Here is a 20,802-nt window from a genome sequence, read left to right as displayed (position 1 = left end):
TCTCTGGTTCTTTTGTTGTGAATTTCTTCTTTTAGTCATTTTGTTCAAGAAGAATGGATGAATGAGGGAACAAAATAAAAATATCAACCCAAGTGAAATACACACTAGATAAATTTGAAGAAGTCAGAAACTAAAAAAGAAAAGAAAAAAAAAAGCGAGGGGAGAGAATGTAATTTCCCAGGTGGACAAAACAGGGTGATCCACTTGGCCCTGGATGTATTTTGGTTTGTTTGTTAGAAGACACTAAGTCCCAAAATTGTAAAGAAAGCCAAACTTATATATATATATATATATATACAAAAAATGAGCACAGTGAAAGGAAGCCAAAAATGAAGAATATATCTATAAATTGTAAATGTAAAAAATGAGAGTTAAAAAAAGACAAAGACAAAGAGCTGATAAAACAAGAAACTAGTTGAAAAGGAAAAAAGAAAAAAGAAAAGGAAAATTTTGAACTGAAAGGTAAATGAATCATAAGATAAAACCTCGAATTCTATATATTACTTTCCCCTAGCCCTGGAGTTTTGTGGTCCTGTATACTCCATAAACAGTATTCACCTGTTGTTTCAGCTGGTCTTCTGGGTAAGGGGCCTCCTGCACTGTTTTTTGGGAGTCTTTGCCTGGGCAGAGTTGCACTGCTCCTTGCCAGGGGCCCAGGCTCAGGGTAGGCTGCTTCTGGTTGCTCTATATGGCTTTTGTTTCCTGAAGTCTTTCTTCATCTCTTTAGAGGATGAAAAAAAAAAAATTGGCCACACTCTGATCTCCAGCCCTGGCTCTGAAACAATCCTGGTTCCCTCTCTTTAGTAAACCCTCAGGGATAAGCCTTCAATTTTGTGTGTGCCAAACTCTGCAGGTTTCTGCGGTGCATGCCTGCATGATCCTCCTTGGGGAAAGTGAAGGGTCACCAAGTTTCTGCCCTTTGCAGAGCCCCCACAGAGGGAGCCATCACCCAATCATGACACCATTGGAGGTTTATGGTGATCCCAGCTGAGAGCCCACTCCCAGACTCACTGACAGTAACTGGTTTTCCTACTCTGGTGCTTGGGAACTCTGCAGGCTTAGGCATCCCTGTTCATGCACAGAGAAAAGGCTACATAGAAAGGCTAAAATTTTTGGTAGCAAGAATTTTAACAAAATGACCACACATCTGTAACCAACATAGAGATCAAAAAGCAGGACGTTAACAAAACTCAGAAGAAGAAAAAAAAACCTTGAACTTTTTTTCATTCATTAGCTTTCCTTTTACCAAAATAAAATTCAAATTTGTAATACCAATATTTTACCTTTTTTTTTAACTTTACATAAATGAAACTATATCGAACATGTCTTTTTATTTTTTTTTAAATTTTTTGTATCTGGCTTCCTTCGACCAGCATTGTTTATAACATTTATTCATCTTGTTGTTTACAAATTCCTTTATTCTCTTTGATGTATAGTACTCACTGAAAAAATATACTCCAAATTTTATCCATAAAAATGTTGATGGCTGGGGCGCCTGGGTGGCTCAGTTGGTTAAGCAACTGCCTTCGGCTCAGGTCATGATCCTGGAGTCCCGGGATCGAGTCCCACATCGGGCTCCCTGCTCGGCAGGTAGTCTGCTTCTCCCTCTGACCCTCTTCCCTCCTGTGCTCTCTATCTCTCATTCTCTCTCAAATAAATAAATAAAATCTTTAAAAAAAGGTTGATGGCTTTCTAAGTTTTAGAAGTATTATAAATAATGACATTTTGAAGAATCATGCAATATTGTTTGGTGAACATAAATATATTTCTGTTGGTTATATACCTGGGTAAATTTTTCTGGTAAATTTTGCATGTGTTCATCTATTTTAGATATTGTAAAAATGTACACAAAGCAAACTGTCTAAAGAAAGCTCATGCAGTTATAATAATATAAGACATTATAGATTTTTTTTTAAAGATTTTATTTATTTATTTGAGAGACAGAGAGAATGAGAGAGAGAAAGCACGAGAGGGAAGAGGGTCAGAGGGAGAAGCAGACTCCCCGCTGAGCAGGGAGTCCGATGCGGGACTCGATCCCGGGACTCCAGGATCATGACCTGAGCCGAAGGCAGTTGCTTAACCAACTGAGCCACCCAGGCGCCCTAAGACATTATAGATTTTAAGTAAAATAAAATTACTAAAGATAGAGGATTATTTCACAGTGATATAGGGATTTACCTAACAAGAAGAGATTACAGTTGAGTTTCCATGCACTCAACAATAGGTCTTCAAAATAAGTAAAGAAAACAAATCCAGAGATAGAAGAAATAGACAAGCCCTTCATCATTGTGTGGGATTTTAACATATTTTTTTTCAATTAATGAATAAACAGCAATATGATGTCTAATAATATGGAAGTTCTAAATGACATAATTTGCATATTTGACTCAGTTAACTTTTACAGAATATGACTCCCAACAAAAATAGAACACATGTGTTTCTCAGTGCACACAGAAAATTTATCACAAGTGAGCATTTGCTGGATTATAAAGCAAACAACAACAAATTTCAAAGGACTCAAAGCAGTCAGAATATTTTCTGTGAGAACAAAGAAACTAATTTAGAAATCACTAATTTATTCCTTAATTTTAACTTTGCTGAATCTCTTTGCTTATGAGTTTCTCTGGTATATAGAACAGTGTTGGATTTAACTTTGTCATTAAATCTATCAATATGTTCTGTTTCCATTCTGTAATAATGTCAGACTTGATATTTTACATCATATACATGCATATATATGTGTGTGTATATATATATATATATATGTATGTGGACATGACACTCGTGTATATATAGATAAATGTTTTTTCACCATTTATTTGTTTTGTTTGCTTTTTGTTTTCAGGAAGGTTTGTATTTTCATAAGGATTTTTATCTTTATAATAAAATCCTTATATATTATTAATACCCTTTTGATTTGTGTATTTACTCATTACAAGTAAATTGCAATAAACTGTTAACATTCTTTATTCCCCAAACTCTGTGATTGTGAAAGTGATCAAAAGCCAACAGACATTACTTCTAGCTCAAAATTAATAAATGTGAAAACAAAGATAAATGTGAGTCAGTGTTTGAATGTGGTCAAGAGATTTACCATCTTTGAACATTTATTCCTTTATCTCTAAAAATAAGGTATGTGGAATGAACAATCTTCAAGGTATATTCAAGCTATGAACATGTTTTCTATTTGTTTCTCCTACTCTCTTTAAAGCAATTAATACAGAGATTTGAGTGTCTTGATTTAAATTATGGTATCACCCTGCCATCTAGTGGATATTCTATTTGTTTCACTTTTAAGAAAAAGAAACACTATTTTGACTGTATGAGATTGAGATATTTATATGTTAAGACACGGCAGCATCTTAAATAATAGATATATTATTCTTTCCATAAACCCAAGTTATAAAATGAAAAATAGAATAATAGCTTTTTTTCAGTTTCAGTAATAAATGTAAACATTGAAAATACTGTTGCCACATTTGGAAGAGTGATGCAAACTGTTATTAGTTTAAGAAAATCAGTAGTTTTCATAGAAAATGAAGCTCACCATATAATGTTAAATTTTTAAAAGGATAGTAAACAACATAACTATATAATATGATACTTATTGTATACATTTTATATCCAAATACACACTGATAAATATATAACCTTATGGAGAGGGAAATCCACAAATACAACAAAGATTAAGCATATTTATATCTGGATTATTGCACAGCAGCTGACTTTTGTACATTTCTGTATTTTACAGGTATTTCAGGACGTATCATCTGGTTCAACATTTTTAAAAGACCAACGGAGGGGCGCCTCGGTGACTCAGTCAGTTAAGCATTTGATCTCAGGGTTGTGAGTTCAAGCCCCATGTTGGGTCCATGCTGAGCATGGAACATACTTAAAAAAAATTAAAAATAAATAAACAAATGACCAATGTATTAAAGTTCATGATGAAATGACTCCCCAGTCTTCAGAAGAAATCATATATGGCCAAAATATCACATGGGACATTACTTTATCTAATTGCTGTGTTTGTGCCCTCCAAGGCAATATCGATGATATTCTCGAGGGTTGACATCCCTAAGGTCTTGGTGGCATATATGTAGGATAAGTTTCGTATTAGCATTCAGCTTTTTGGTCTCCTTTTCTCTCTGTCGTCTCTGAGTTTATTTTTTAATAGATTAGAGGAAAAAATCATTTCCCTGAAATATTCACTACAATATACTGTAGAAGTCTTTTACTGTTTTTTCAGGTTTGTTACTTTGTTTTTTTTTTAAGTTGAATTCTCAGCAGGAAGTTTCCTGGAGTCTTTTAATCACAGCAAAGAAATGTCAGTAAATGAATAAGCCAAATTATTCTGCACTCACGTGAGCTGATTCATTCTTATTTTATTTTACTTTAGAAAAAAAATAATGTGTTCCAATAATTTTGCAGGAGACAAACATGTATAAATTTAACTGTCCTGAGACTTAGTTCAGCTAAGTAGAAATACTCAGTTTTTTATCTTTAACCACATTTATTCACTAACCTTTATCACTAGGGAGTATTTTTCAGTTTTTCTGGATCATGATATTATCTGTCTTTATAAACACAAATTAAATTTTAATAACAATAAGAATTATATGTTGTAATATATCATTTGTAATATGTATCGTTCCTCAGAATAATTCTCAGAAGAAAAACAATTTTGAAGATATAACCCACATTTTATCATTTTATAGTTTTTAAATTGTCCCTTACAGTGCTAAGTACATAGTGGAGATGCAATGAGAAAGCTTGACAGATGTCACTGGAGAGGAGGGAGAAAGTATGCACAGCATTTTGTGCTGTCCTTCAGCTGAACATGGTGGACACCTCCTATAGCTAAATGGAGGACTGTGAACTTTGACCCCAAGTCTGTTGGTATAAACACACAGTGCGGGAGATGGAGTGGAAAGCTACATGTGTGGAAAAGAGATGTGTGTTTAAAAAAAGAATGAGCTAAACATATATCAGAAATTATCTTTTTTGTTGTTTTTTAATTTGAGTATAGTTGAATACAATGTTACATTGGCTTAGTTTCAGGTGTACAACAGAGTCAACATCTCTGTATGTTAGGCTGTGTTCACCACAAGCATAGTTACTATCTGTCACCACACAACACTATCACAATACCGCACATGGATGGAGCTAGAGGGTATTATGCTAAGTGAAATAAGTCAGACTGAGGAAGACAAATACCATATGATGTCGCTCATATGTGGAATCCAAAAAAAAAAGCAAATGAGAAACAAAGAAACAAAAAGCAGAATCAGATCTATAAATGCAGAGAACAAACTGATAGTTGCCAGAGTGAAGGGCTGGGGGTGCGGAAAAAATGGGTGAGGGGAGTGGGAGATACAGACTTCCAGTTATATTTATCTTTGATGGTGATGATTTTCCCCTCAATCTTGAGCTGCTCAGACTTTCTTGCCACAGCCATGTGGAACTAATACAGATTTTGGAAGAAGTATGTTTGGTTACGGAATTTGTACTTAACGAGTTTTATATTATATTGAAAAATATTTTTAGGAAATGATGATAAATGTGGTGGAAGATTAAGTCATGAGTATCAGAGAACTCTTAAAAGAGCAATTGGAGAAGAAAAAGTGCAGGGGTGTGGGAAGGATATCTTTATATATACGCTTTCCTGCGTACTTTTCAGGGCAGAGGAGGATAAAATCGTAACAACTGAGGGAAAACCACAGAGACTTTAATTTCAGCTCATAATAAGACATAGAAGGTTCACAGAATTCTGTGTGGAATGGTATTCCCTTCTATGCTTTGTGCTATTTTAGGATTTCAGGAAGTGGTCAGAAAGTGGCTTTGAGAATAACTAATTGCACTGGCAGAAAAAGTCAGTTCAGTCAGTTTGGAGGAGTATGGGATAATTTAAGAAAAGAATCCAGTGCTTCCTTTCTTTCCTCAAGTGTCCTCATTTTATGCTAATTAAGGAAGTTTAAGTCCCTTGGGGTTTCGCTGTTTCTACTTGTTTTGTAGGACTCAAGGTGTATCTCAGTGCACTGTGTGTGATGCTGATTTAATAGGCAAGCCTAAGGTTTTTAGCATTATTATAAGCTTTTACCTCAATACATATTATATACCTAGAGTTCACTCGTTCACATGCTCATATTTTATTTATTCAGTAAACGTTATTGAATACTCTTGCTTTAATGTCCCAAATTTGCTTTCACAAATTTATTTTGATGTGGAACAGACAATGAAAAAATGGTAAATGATTTAAAAATAAGCAAAATACAAGTATGTTACAGATGTGGATAAAATTTGCATTTTTGAGGACTTACACTTTTTGATAATGGCATGGAGAGCATGACCACGGCCATGAGTAAAGGATCAAGTAGAAGTAAAATTATTATAAGAGATCAAGAAATTAAGAGAAAAGGGCATTAGAAGGATTATCTTTATGTTTATGAAACCAGCTCAATGTCAAAAGGAAAAAAAAAAATTCCTAACCAAATAACAACCACACTATATACTTCAGGAAGCTGTGGCCTATCTTTGGAGGTTTTGTGGTAGACTAATTGGAGCGTGATGATAATATGGTAGAAAGATCTCCAGCATAATAAAAATAGTCTGTGCATATTATGATTAAGTCTGTTTCTTCACACATTTTGCTAAATACCTGATATTGCAATACACCAAGAAAGGGCAATAGATTTTTAAAATTTTCCATAATTAGGTCAATGTGGTTGATCAAGCACATAGTTATTCATCTGCAGGACATAGCTAAAACTTGGGGAGAGAAATGTGTGACTGAGTATAAGGTTACTGGAAAGGGAATTAAAAAATAATTACAGCAACGATAGTAAAAAAAAAATGTAACTTGGACATTTCTCTGGGTCATTAATTTTCTCTTGAATTCTAAGTTTTCATAGTTAAACAGGTTAGGCAGGGAAGAGATTGTAGAAACTTATGGATTTCCTCCAACACAAGCGTTTTAACTGACCTCTGATTCATGAAAAAAGCTAGACTGGTCCTGACGAAGTCAGCTGCCTATGAGGATACTGAGTCTGATCATTTGAAATATATCAAAGAAAATTCTATTTTTTCTTCCTCTCTTGACTGCCTTACTTTATTATTCTATTTGCACAAATTTCATATTCATCTTGTAATGATGCTATTAATAATTCTAGCTCTTTTTTTGTTTTTATTTAAATTCCAGCTAGCTAACGTACAGTGTAATATTAGCTTGCGGTGTACTATTTAGTGATCCCACACTTACATACCACACCCAGTTCTCTACAACTCTCCTTAATCCCCATTACTATTTAACCCATCCCCCCACCCACCTTCCCTCTGGTAACCATCAGTTTGTTCTCTGTAGTTAGGAATGTGTTTCCTGGTTTGCCTCTCTCTTTTTTTTCCCCTATGATCATTTGTTCTGTTTCTTAAATTCCACCTATGAGTGAAATCATTTGTCTTTCTCTGACTGACTTATGTCACTTAGCATAATATTCTCTAGCTCCATCCATGTTGTTGCAAATTGAAAGATTTCATTCTTTTTTACGGCAAGATTTCATTCTTTCTTATAGCCAAGTAATATTTCATTGTATATAGATCACATTTTTTTATCCGTTCATCAGTCAATGGACATCTGGGTTTGTCCCATAATTTGGCTATTGTTAATAATGCTGCTATAAACATCAGGGTGCATGAATCCCTTCAATTTAGTATTTATGTATCTTTGGGTAAATACCTAGTATTTCAATCACTGGATCAGAGGTTAGTTCTATTTTTAACTCTTTGAGGAGCCTCCATATTGTTTTCCAGAGTGGCTGCACCACTTTGCATTCCCACCAGTAATGCAAGAGGGTTCTCCTTTCTTTGCATCCTTACCAACACCTATTGTTCCTGTTTTGTTAATCTTAGCCATTCTGATTTGTGTGAGGTGATATCTCATTGTAGTTTTGATTTATATTTCCCTGATGATCGGTGATGAGGATATTGTCATGTGTCTGTTGGTCATCTGTATGTTTTCTTTGGAGAAATGTCCATGTCTTCTTCCCTTTTTAAAATTAGATTGTTTTTTGGGTGGTGAGTTTTATAAGTTCTTTATATATTTTGGATACTAACACTTTATCAGATATGTCATTTCCAGCTTTAAAAATAAAGGTTGAAATCAAGTATTTTCTACAATACTATTTATGGGTAATCACTAAGTTTCTCATCATTTCCTCATTTTAACCTATCTTATCCAGATTTTGCTTCTCATTTCTCTGAATCAGGTTTCTTGTTTTGTCCACAGGAACCAAGAAAACCAGAGTGCTGAAGCCACTTTCATTCTCTTGGCTTCTCAGAATATCCAGAACTCCAAATGCCTTTGTTCTTGTTATTCTTTACCATCTATACAGTCACTGTGCTGGGAAATCTGGGCATGATCATGATCATCCAGGTCAATCTCAAACTCCACACCCCCATGTACTACTTCCTCAGCCATCTGTCCTTTGTTGATTTCTGTTACTCTACAGCAGTTACACCCAAACTATTAGAAAACTTGGTTGTGGAAGACAGAACCATCTCCTTTATAGGATGCATCACACAATTCTTCTTTGCATGCATATTTGTGGTGACAAAAACATTCATGTTGGCAGTGATGGCATATGACCGATTTGTGGCAGTTTGTAACCCTCTTCTCTACATGGTTGTCATGTCTCAGAAGCTTTGTTCCTTGTTGGTGAGTGCATCATACTCTTGGGGGTATAGTCTGTTCTCTGACTCTTGCCTACTTTCTACTGAAATTATCCTTCAGAGGAAATAGTATCATAAATAACTTTGTCTGTGAGCATGCCGCCATCATCTCTGTGTTTTACACTGTGGTCATCCCCATGCTGAACCCACTGATTTACAGCCTCAGGAACAAAGATGTGTGGAGACAGTCAAGAAGTTAATCAATGTTAAATTGTTCTGTGGTAAAACATAAAGCCACAGTTCTTTTTGAGAGTATTGGTAAGGGTTGTTCAATAGTATTATCACACATAAGTCTATGATAACTTTTCAATTGATAGTCCACTATCTGTTTACTCTAATGTTTAGTAAAATAACTTTAAAATTACATATATTAGGGATAAAAGATCAGACTACTTAAACTGAGTTTTTGATTCATAAATTGGAATACAAGGGTTTCTGTGTCAATATACATGACCACATAATTGCTCAGGCCAAATTTTAGTCCAGTTTAAGTCATGTGAAGTGTGAGATTTTTGAGATGGTTTGAAGAGATATGGCTAATCACAAGGGAGTTTACTTCTTCCTTTAAAGTAGAACATTAAAAGTTGTTCTACATAAAAATCTAAATTTCTAAAAACAAAAATTATATTTAATTCCACAATAACCGTCTTGGTATTGGAAGATTCCCAGAAAAACAAACATAAATAAGAAATATATCTCCCTAAAAGATCCATAATACAATCTAATTTATAATTGGTAGTATAACCAATTATAAAATATTTTCTATGTACCAGCACAAGAAAATAATATACATTTTAGAAATATATGCCCATCAGTCTAGTTTTCTATTTATGTCAATGTGGTTGTACTTTTCATTTTTTCAAAATTGTATTGGAATAGTTTTAGATTCATTCTAAGTTGTAAGAAATGATATAGAGAGATCCCAAGAAATTTTTACCCAGTTCCCCCTACAATCATATAATACAACATCCAGGTTATTAATAATGATACAATGTACAAATCTTACCCAGCATCAATTATTTGTTGATGAAAAGAAACAATCATAAATTCCAGAGGGTTGTAACAATAGCCATCTTTTAGAAGCTGTGACTTGACTAAAGATCACTGCTGATACCGGTGATACTAGGTGAGGGTCGCTTGCACGTCAACATTGAGCTAACCAGATCAGTTGAAATTCAGTTTACAAGCCTGTATGTAGGTCATCTTTATTGGACTATTTGGCTAATGGTCTTTGTTGTAAGTAGAGTCACAATAAAGTATGCAAAAAGAAAAGCATATTTTAAGTACCTGTTTTAGTCTCACCTGTTAACATTTTATGAGTTAAAGCAAATCACATGGCTAAGCCCAAAGTCAAGGTGTGAGAAAGGATCTGGCTTTTGTGAAACTGTTAAGTTATAAGTCAACAGTCAGGATATGGGAAGAAGTGAAGAATCTGGCTCAAAATCTACCAAAGATTGATTAAAACATTTACCTCATTGAACACATTCTTCCTTGAAAATACCAGGTAACTTTATGGCATATAGGCATATAACAGATAACTCATGACTGGGATAAGTTTCACCCAAGTTTTCTAACAGTTAACAGGTCACTAGATTGCTCTAAGCAAATAACTGGTTGGGATTAAATATAAGAACTCCCCTTTTCTTTTGTGCCTTACTAATCATGATTAAGATTTGAAGCGAAGAGTAGGGAGATGTCCATGTGTGGTTGGTCTAATTCAACCATTTAAACATTACTTGTTTCCCTCCATTATTTAGAGTTTTATTATCATAGGGAAATTAAGTGCTCTTTATCATAATGTTTTATGCTGAATCAGGTATCTTATGTAATTAAGGATATATAACAAAATTACCAACACTCATATCACAATAGTAACAAAGGTACTCTTAAAGTGTGTGTGTGTGTGTGTGTGTGTGTGTGTGTGTGTAGTTTAAGAAAAATCTTTTAAGAACACAAAGATAAGTTAGGAAGCTTGAGGGATTATCATGGAATATTTGGTATATTCAGTAAGGTCTCTAATATTAAAAATTAGAATATATTATTTTAAATGCTGATTTTGAAGTTATGCAACTTGGAGTTTGGTACTTTAATTAGTTTTCTGTCTTTTAGTGGAAAACAAAACAAAAACAAGAAAAAGTGAAGTGTTGCAAAATCCTTTTAGAACAGAATGTTCTTTTATTTTGTAAATGCTCTTGCATATGCAGTTTATTTACACAAATATAATGCAAAATTCTTTTCAATAAACCTCAGGTTGTACTTTCATCCTGAAATTTGACATTCTAACCTTGAAGCTAAACATATGTTAGGTAATATGCTAGTTCACTAATGGTTGTGTTAAGTGATTTTTTTTTCTACCAGTGGATTTATATGCCACTCTTCCTTTAAAATTTTGGATGCAGTAGGCATAAGTGTGACTTTTTCTCCTCCAAGGCCTGTGGCAGAACAGGTCAATATTTAACACTATTTTCTTTCTTTCTTAATATGTGGCCTAGAGAAGGAGGTACAGGAATGACATAGATGGACTTAAAATCTCAGCTCTATGACCTCTGTGGCTGGACCTAAAGAATACAGCTGGATCTATAGCCAAGATCAGGTTAACTAACATATCCCCACTCTCCCAAACCCCTGCTGAAGGCAAGCATATAAGCATATCACAAACAATGTCTTAATGGTTGAATGTAAAACATATATAGTATAATGTTAAGTGTGCTTCTATATAAAGCCATGTAGAAGCACATAAGCAAAAGTAAGAGACTATAAAAAGAATTATCATAGCAACTATAATTATGCTCGGGTCATTGGGATAGACAGGACCATAATTTTTTCATGATTCTAATAACTGTAATGTCTATACAGGCACAAATTATTATTATTATTATTTTATTTTACTTTTGAGAGAGAGAGTGCAAGCAGGGAGGGGCAGAGGGAGAGAGAGAATCTTAAGCATGCTCCACATCCAGCACAGAGCCCAATGTGGGATCGATCTTATGACCCTGAGATCATGACCTGAGCTGAAATAAAGGGTTGGATGCTTAACTGGCTGAGCCACCCATGTGGCCCCTGGGCAAATTATTTTTTAAGAAGTAAAGATCAATATGTCAATGATTTAGAAGAAATTATAGTCCAAGTTGCAGAAGAGGAAGTTCCCTCTAATTACTTTGTTTGTAGCTCATGACAACACACACTGTCAGGATTATCTGGGATCTATGTCCCCAAGGTTAGGTACTTAGAATAAAACAAACACCATCATGGAGTACAGTTTCCAGGTCTGTCTACTCCTGAAGGACATCTCTATACTCCCTCCAAAATTTCTTGACCATTGCAAAAATGAAATTTCTTGATATCTTTATTGAATGATATTTTGTAAGAATCATCAAACTTCTGATCAAAGAACTGAAACATTTAAACAGAAATTTCAATTTTGAGACTTTATGCAGCTTATTCATACAAGCAAAGACGCCTTCAATAAAAATGCATCAGGAAAATCTGGCTTTTGGTGAGTTGATTAAACCTACATCAACATCATTCTGATATGAGGGAAAATGGAATCCAGCACATTGTGGGCAGGAGCAACCTATGTGAGCTGAGTAACAGCAATATCTACTTGGTTTATGTTTATATTCAACCAGCTGCATTCTGCTTGCATTATCCCCAGGACTATTGTCCTGAACTTCAAAATATGTCTCCAATTGCTAAGCTAAACACATTAGGGAGTCATAGAAGAAATGTTAAACATAAGTGTTATCCTAAATAAGTGACATTCTTCAGGGAAAAAGCTAATGCACACACATACACGCACACCTGCATATACACACATGCACATACATGTAGCAAATGTGTAGCATTGCACAAACATTGTGGTAATGTGAGTGGAAAGAACATAGAGTAAGAGAAAAGACATTTAGATTAACCAGCAGTTTTCTTGGGAGAGCCCTGTGGTACCTCATAAAAATGGCAACACAATATAAAATAAGGGTAAAGTTCCCATTTCAGAGGGATGAATGGTAGAAGATTAGAAGATACAAATGTTTGTTTTTGTACAATAAAGATTTAAAACCCTGCTATTCTAACCCATCCCCCCACAAGGGCACGTACTAAAGGAGCACTGGGTGTTATATGCAAACAATGAATCATGGAACACTACATCAAAACTAACGACATAATGTATGGTGATTAACATAACATAATAAAATTTAAAAAATAAAAAAATAAACCCTACTATGAATGAAGCAGTATTGTAGGTTATACAATGAAGAAGGATGTGGTTATACAGTGCATGGAGATATTAAAGACATCTAAGAAGAAGAGTTTCAATTTGATTCATTTAGTATAAAATGCCCTCAAAAATATTTACACTGTTGCATTCCAGGCCAAGTGAGAGTCAACAAAAATTAATCTTACAGATTGGACTGCAGTTTGACAGCACAGTTGGAAATCTTATATCCAAAGGAGTGGATAGTGGATATAGCTGAAATGAAGAGGGAGGTACGCTTTGACTATTTCCCTCTTTCCAGCTTTCCCTGATTGCCTTTCTCACAATCACAGATACAAGATGGCAGAAAAGTCAGAAAGAGTAGGCAGGGTTAAGAAAGCAAAGGCAAGCAAGATGGCGGAGGAGTAGGAGACCTGGATTTCGTCTGGTCTCAGGAATTCAGCTGAATAGGGATCAGACCATTCTGAACACCTACGAACTCAACAGGAGATCGAAGAGGAGAGTAGCAACAACTCTCTGAACAGAGAAGCGACCACTTACTGGAAGGTAGGACGTGCGGAGAAGTGAATCCGAGGCGATATTCGGGAGGATAGACGGCGGGGGAGGGGCCTCCGTCGGCCGCTTCTGGCAAGTGATAGAGCCGCGGAGCACAAAATCGGACCTTTTAGAAGTTGGCTCCGCTGAGGGACGTCGCTGCAGTGGCTAAGCGGGGGGTGGAACCCTCGCGGGACAGTGTGGTCTCAGGACCCTCGGGGTCACAGAAAGACCGGGGGTGCCTGAGTGCGGCAGAGCTCCCAGGTATCGGAGCGGGGAAGCCGGCTGCAGAGACGGAGCCAAGGCGCGGGCTCTCAGCTCGGGGTTGCCATAAACTGTGATCCGCGGCCCAGTCGGGCCACTGCTCCTCCAGCAGGGACCCAACAAGCGGCAGGTCCGGGAAGACTCCCCTTCCTCCCCGGGGAGGAGCGGCGCGGGAGCGCACCGTAGGGATCTGCTGGGTTTGGAGACTCCACACGGGGTCGGGTGCCAGAGATAGAAACGCTCGGTCACAGGCCGGGTGAGCACGGAGTGCGGCCGGAGACCGGGGAGACGGGAGTGACTGCTTTTCTCTGGGGCCCGCACTGAGGAGTGGGCCCTGAGTTCTCAGCTCCTCTGGGTGGAGATTGGGAGGCCACCATTTTCGCCATGGTCCTCCAGAGCTGTACTGAGAGCTTGCAGGGAACAAAAGCTCCTGAGATCAAACCCGAGCAGCTTGCTTAGCCCAGACCGACAAGGGCGGGGCAATTCGGCCTCCTGCAAAGACTTTTGGAAACCACGGCAACAGGCCCCTCCCCCAGAAGATCAGCACAAACAGCCAGCAAGCCAAGACCAAGTTTACCGATCAAGAACCGGAGAACTCCAGTGCTAGGGGAATACTGCACATAGAATTCATGGCTTTTTTTTTTTTTACCATGATTCATTAGTTCATAAAAGTTAATTTTTTAACTGTTTTTTTTTAATTTTTCTTTTTCCCTTTTTCAACCAACATCTTATCAATCCCTTTTTTAAAAAAGCCATTTTTTATTTTTCATTTTTAGAGTCATATTTTATCCCTTCATAGTAGTTACCCTATTTTTGACATATATACATAAGTTGTTCTCTCTTTAAAATTTTGAGATACAGTTTCTTCTAACAGATCAAAATATACCCTAAATCACTAGTGTGTGGCTTTGTTCTAGTCTCCTGCCTGATCACATTCTCTCCCTTTTTTCTTTTTCTTTTTTTCTAAATCTTCTTCTTTCTTTTTTCAAACAACTTCTCTTATCAATTCCTTTTATAAAATCTTTTATAATTTTCATCTTTACAGTCATCTTCCATCCCTTCATTGTATCAACCCTTATTTTGTACATATGTGTCTTTCTTCCTTTAAAATTTTAGGAGGCACTTTTTTCTAACAGACCAAAATAAGCCCAAAATCTAGTGTGTGGCACTGATCTATGAACTAGCCTGATCATATTTGATCATATTCTGCTTTTTTTGTATTGTTCTGTTTTTGTTTTTATCTTTTTATTTCTTTTTTTTTCTCTTTCTTTTTCCTTTTCTTTCCCTTTCTTTTCCCCTGGTTTCAGGTCTTTTCTGATTTGTATAGAGTATATTTACTGGGGACCTTGTTAACCTGTTAGCATTTTGTTCTCTCATTCATCTGTTCTCCTCCGGACAAAATGACAAGACAGAAAAAAATCACTTCAGCAAAAAGAACAAGAGGTAGTACCGTCAGCCAGGGACCTACTCAATATGGACATTAGTATGATGTCGGACCTAGAGTTCAGAATCATGACTTTAAAGATACTAGCTGGGCTTGAAAAAAGCATGGAAGTTATTAGAGAAACCCTTTCTGGAGAAATAAAAAGAACTAAAATCTAACCAAGTCGAAATCAAAAAGGCTATTGATGAGGTGCAATAAAAAATGGGGGCACTAACTGCTAGGATAAATGAGGCAGAAGAGAGAATCAGTGATAGAAGACCAAATGATGGAAAATAAAGAGGCTGAGAAAAAGAGAGAGAAACAACTACAGGGTCACGAGGGCAGAATTCGAGAGATAAGTGATACGATAAGACGAAACAACATTAGAAAAATTGGGATCCCAGAAGAAGAAGAAAGAGAGAGAGGGGCAGAAGGTATACTGGAGCAAATAATAGCAGAGAACTTCCCTAATGTGAGGAAGGAAACAGGCATCAAAATCCAGGAGGCACAGAGAACCCCTTTCAAAATCAATAAAAATAGGTCAACAGCCCGACATCTAATAGTAAAACTTACGAGTCACAGAGACAAAGAGAAAATCCTGAAAGCAGCTCGGGAGAAGAGATATGTAACCTACAATGGTAGAAATATTAGATTGGCAACAGACCTATCCACAGAGACCTGGCAGGCCAGAAAGGACTGGCAAGATATCTTGAGAGCACTAAACGAGAAAAATATGCAGCCAAGAATACTATATCCAGCTAGGCTCTCACTGAAAATTGAAGGAGAGATAAAAAGCTCCCAGAACAAACAAAAACTAAAGGAATTCGCAAACACGAAACCAGCCCTCCAAGAAATATTGAAAGGGGTCCTCTAAGCAAAGAGAGAGATTAAAGGCAGCATAGATCAGAAAGGAACACAGACAATATACAGTAACAGTCACCTTACAGGCAATACAATGGCACTAAATTCCTATCGTTCAATAGTTACCCTGATTGTAAATGGGCTACATGCCCCAATCAAAAGACACAGGCTATCAGATTGGATTAAAAAACAAGACCCATCCATATGCTGTCTGCAAGAGACTCATTTTAGACCCAAAGACACCCCCACATTGAAAGTGAGGGGGTGGAAAACCATTTACCATGCTAATGGACCCCAAAAGAAGGCTGGGGTGGCAATCCTTATATCAGAGAAATTAGATTTTAAAACAAAGACTGTAATAAGAGATGAGGAAGGACACTATATCCTACTTAAAGGGTCTATCCAACAAGAAGATCTAACAATTGTAAATACCTATGTCCCTAACATGGGAGCAGCCAATATATAAGGCAATTAATAACAAAAGCAAAGAAACACATTGACAACAATACAATAATAGTGGGGGACTTTAACACCCCCCTGACTGAAATGGACAGATCATCTAAGCAATAGATCAACAAGGAAATAAACACTTTAAATGACACATTGGACCAAATGGACTTCACAGACATATTCAGAACAGTCCATCCCAAAGCAACGGAATACACATTCTTCTCTAGTGCCCATGGAACATTCTCCAGAATTGATCACATCCTAGGTCACAAATCAGGTCTCAACCGGTACCAAAAGATTGGGATCATTCCCTGCATATTTTCAGACCACAATGCTTTGAAACTAGAACTCAATCACAAGAGGAAAGTCGGAAAGAACTCAAATACATGGAAGCTAAAGAGCATCCTACTAAAGAATGAATGGGTCAACCAGGAAATAAGAAGAATTAAAAAAATTCATGGAAACCAATGAAAATGAAAACACAAGTGTTCAAAATCTTTGGGATACAGCAAAGGCGGTCCTGAGAGGAAAGTATATAGCAATACAAGCCTTTCTCAAGAAACAAGAAAGGTCTGAAATACACAACCTAACCCTACACCTAAAGGAGCTGGAGAAAGAACAGCAAAGAAAGCCTAACCCCATCAGGAGAAGAGAAATAATAAAGATCAGAGCAGAAATCAATGAACTAGAAACCAAAAGAACAGTAGAACAGATCAACGAAACTAGGAGCTGGTTCTTTGAAAGAATTCACAAGATTGATAAACCCCTGGCCAGACTTATCGAAAAGAAAAGGGAAATGACCCAAATCAACAAAATCATGAATGAAAGAGGAGAGATCACAACCAACACCAAATAATACAAACAATTATAAGAACATATTATGAGCAACTCTATGCCAGCAAATTAGATAACCTGGAAGAAATGGGTGCATTCCTAGAGATGTATCAACTACCAAAATTGAATCAGGAAGAAATAGAAAACCTGAACAGACCTATACGCACTAAGGAAATTGAAGCAGTCCTCAAAAATCTCCCAAGAGGGTGCCTGGGTGGCTCAGTTGGTTAAGCGACTGCCTTCGGCTCAGGTCATGATCCTGGAGTCCCGGGATCGAGTCCCACATCAGGCTTCCTGCTCAGCAGGGAGTCTGCTTCTCCCTCTGACCCTCTTCTCTCTCGTGCTTTCTATCTCTCATTCTCTCTCTCTCTCAAATAAATAAATAAAATCTTAAAAAAAAAAATCTCCCAAGAAACAAAAGCCTAGGGCCAGATGGCTTCCCAGGGGAATTCCATCAAACATTTAAAGAAGAATAAATACCTATTCTACTGAAGCTGTACCAAAAAATAGAAATGGAAGGAAAACTTCCAAACATATTTTATGAGGCCACCATTACCTTGATCCCAAAACCAGACAAAGACCCCATCCAAAAGGAGAATTACAGACCAATATCCTTGATGAACATGGATGCAAAAATTCTCACCAAAATACTAGCCAATAGGATCCAACAGTATATTAAAAGGATTATTCACCACGACCAAGTGCAATTTATCCCTGGGCTGCAAGGCTGGTTCAACATCCGCAAATCAATCAACGTGATACAATACATTAACAAAAGAAAGAACAAGAATCATATGATCCTCTCAATAGATGCAGAAAAAGCATTTGACAAAGAACAGCATCCTCTCTTGATCAAAACTCTTCAGAGTATAGGGATAGAGGGTACATACCTCAATATCATAAAGCCATCTCTGAAAAACCTACAGTGAATATAATTCTCAATGGGGAAAAGCTGAGAGCTTTTCCCCTAAGGTGAGGAATGCAGCAGGGATGTCCACTCTCACCACTGCTATTCAACATAGTATTACAAGTCCTAGCCACAGCAATCAGACAACAAAAAGAAATCAAAGGCATCCAAATCGGAAAAGAGGAAGTCAAACTCTCACTCTTTGCAGATGATATGATACTGTATGTGGAAAACCCAAAAGACTCCACCCCAAAACTGCTAGAACTCATACAGGAATTCAGTAAAGTAGCAGGATATAAAATCAATGCACAGAAATCAGTGGCATTCCTATACACCAACAACAAGACAGAAGAGAGACAAATCAAGGAGTCGATCCCATTTACAACTGCACCCAAAACCATAAGATACCTAGGAATAAATCTAACCAAAGAGGCAAAGGATCTGTGCTCAGAAAACTATAAAATACTCAGGAAAGAAATTGAAGAAGACACAAAGAAATGTAAAAACATTCCATGCTCATGGATTGGGAGAACCAACATTGTGAAGATGTCAATGCTACCTAGAGCAATCTACACATTCAGTGCAATCCCCATCAAAATACCATCCGCTTTTTTCAAAGAAATGGAACAAATAATCCTAAAATTTGTATGGAACCAGAAAAGACCCCGAATAGCCAGAGGAAGGTTGAAAAAGAAAAGCAAAGCTGGCGGCATCACAATTCCGCACTTCCAGCTCTATTACAAAGCTGTCATCATCAAGACAGTATGGTACTGGCACAAAAACAGACACATAGATCAATGGAACAGAATTGAGAGCCCAGAAATGGACCCTCAACTCTATGGTCAACTTATTTTTGACAAAGCAGGAAAGAATGTTCAATGGCAAAAAGACAGTCTCTTCAACAAATGGTGTTGGAAAAATTGGACAACCACATGCAGAAGAATGAAAGTGGACCATTTCCTTACACCACACACAAAAATAGACTCCAAATGGTTGAAAGACCTAGATGTGAGACAGGAGTCCATCAAAATCCTAAAGGAGAACACAGGTAGCAACCTCCTCGACCTCAGCTGCAGCAACTTCTTCCTAGAAACATCGCCAAAGGCAAGGGAAGCAAGGGCAAAAATGAACTATTGGGATTTCATCAAGATAAAAAGCTTTTGCAGAGCAAAAGAAACAGTCCACAAAACCAAAAGACAACCGACAGAATGGGAGAATATATTTGCAAATGACATATCAGATAAAGGGCTAGTATCCAAAAGCTATAAAGAACTTATCGAACTCAACACCCAAAGAACAAATAATCCAATCAAGAAATGGGCAGAAGACGTGAACAGACATTTTTCCAAAGAAGACATCCAAATGGCCAACAGACACATGAAAAAGTGCTCAACATTGCTCGGCATCAGGGAAATCCAAATCAAAGCCCCAGTGAGATACCACCTCACACCAGTCAGAATGGCTAAAATTAACATGTCAGGAAACGACAGATGTTGGCGGGGATGTGGAGAAAGGGGAACCCTCCTACAGTGTTGGTGGGAATGCAAGCTGGTGCAACCACTCTGGAAAACAGTATGGAGGTTCCTCAAACTGTTGAAAATAGAGCTACCCTACGACCCAGCAATTGCACTACTGGGTATTTACCCCAAAAATACAAAGGTAGGGATCCGAAGGGGTACGTGCACCCCGATGTTTATAGCAGCAATGTCCACAATAGCCAAACTGTGGAAAGAGCCAAGATGTCCATCGACAGATGAATGGATAAAAAAGAGGTGGTATATATACATAATGGAATATTATGCAGCCATCAAAAGGAATGAGATCTTGCCATTTGCAACGATGTGGTTGGAACTGGAGGGTGTTATGCTGAGTGAAATAAGTCAATCAGAGAAAGACATGTATCATATGACCTCACTGATGTGAGGAATTCTTAATCTCAGGCAACAAACTGAGTGTTGCTGGAGTGGTGGGGGGTGGGAGGGATGGGGTGGCTGGGTGATAGACATTGGGTTGGCTATGTGCTATGGTGAGCGCTGTGAATTGTGCAAAACTGTTGGATCACAGATCTGTACTTCTGAAACAAATAATGCAATATATGTTAAGAAAAAAGAAAAAGAAGATAGCAGGAGGGGAAGAATGAAGGGGAGTAAGTCAGAGGGGGAGATGAACCATGAGAGACGATGGACTCTGAAAAACAAACTGAGGGTTCTAGAGGGGAGGAGGGCAGGGGGATGGGTTAGCCTGATGATGGGTATTAAACAGGACACATTCTGCTTGGAGCACTGGGTGTCATGCACAAACAATGAATCATGGAACACTACATCAAAAACTAATGATGTACTATATGATTAACATAACAATAAAAAATTTTTTAAAAAAATTTTAAAAAAAGCAAAGGCAAATTAAGATTTTATGTTGATAGGTTACAAATAGACATATTTGGGAATCCCAGATTCAGTGAAAAATCTAAAATTCAAAGGAGTCCAGGACATAAATTCTTTTCCAAATATGCACTGCAAAAACATTTAGAACTCAAAATTCATACTATTCCCATGGAGATTAATTAACAGCATTAGACAATTAAGATGGAAGGAA

General features: G+C 37.1%; 1 pseudogene; it reads left to right on the top strand.

The window, feature by feature from the left end:
• Positions 1–8,276: 8,276 nt before the first annotated feature.
• On the top strand, positions 8,277–8,953 carry LOC112829734 (olfactory receptor 5D13-like; annotated as a pseudogene).
• The last annotated feature ends 11,849 nt before the right edge of the window (positions 8,954–20,802 follow it).

The sequence above is a fragment of the Callorhinus ursinus genome, unplaced genomic scaffold (assembly GCF_003265705.2).
Source record: "Callorhinus ursinus isolate GAN/ISIS: 27379988/994484 unplaced genomic scaffold, GSC_fseal_2.0 scaffold21, whole genome shotgun sequence".
NCBI classification, from domain to species: domain Eukaryota; kingdom Metazoa; phylum Chordata; class Mammalia; order Carnivora; family Otariidae; genus Callorhinus; species Callorhinus ursinus.
This window is presented reverse-complemented; position numbering and strand designations above follow the sequence as displayed.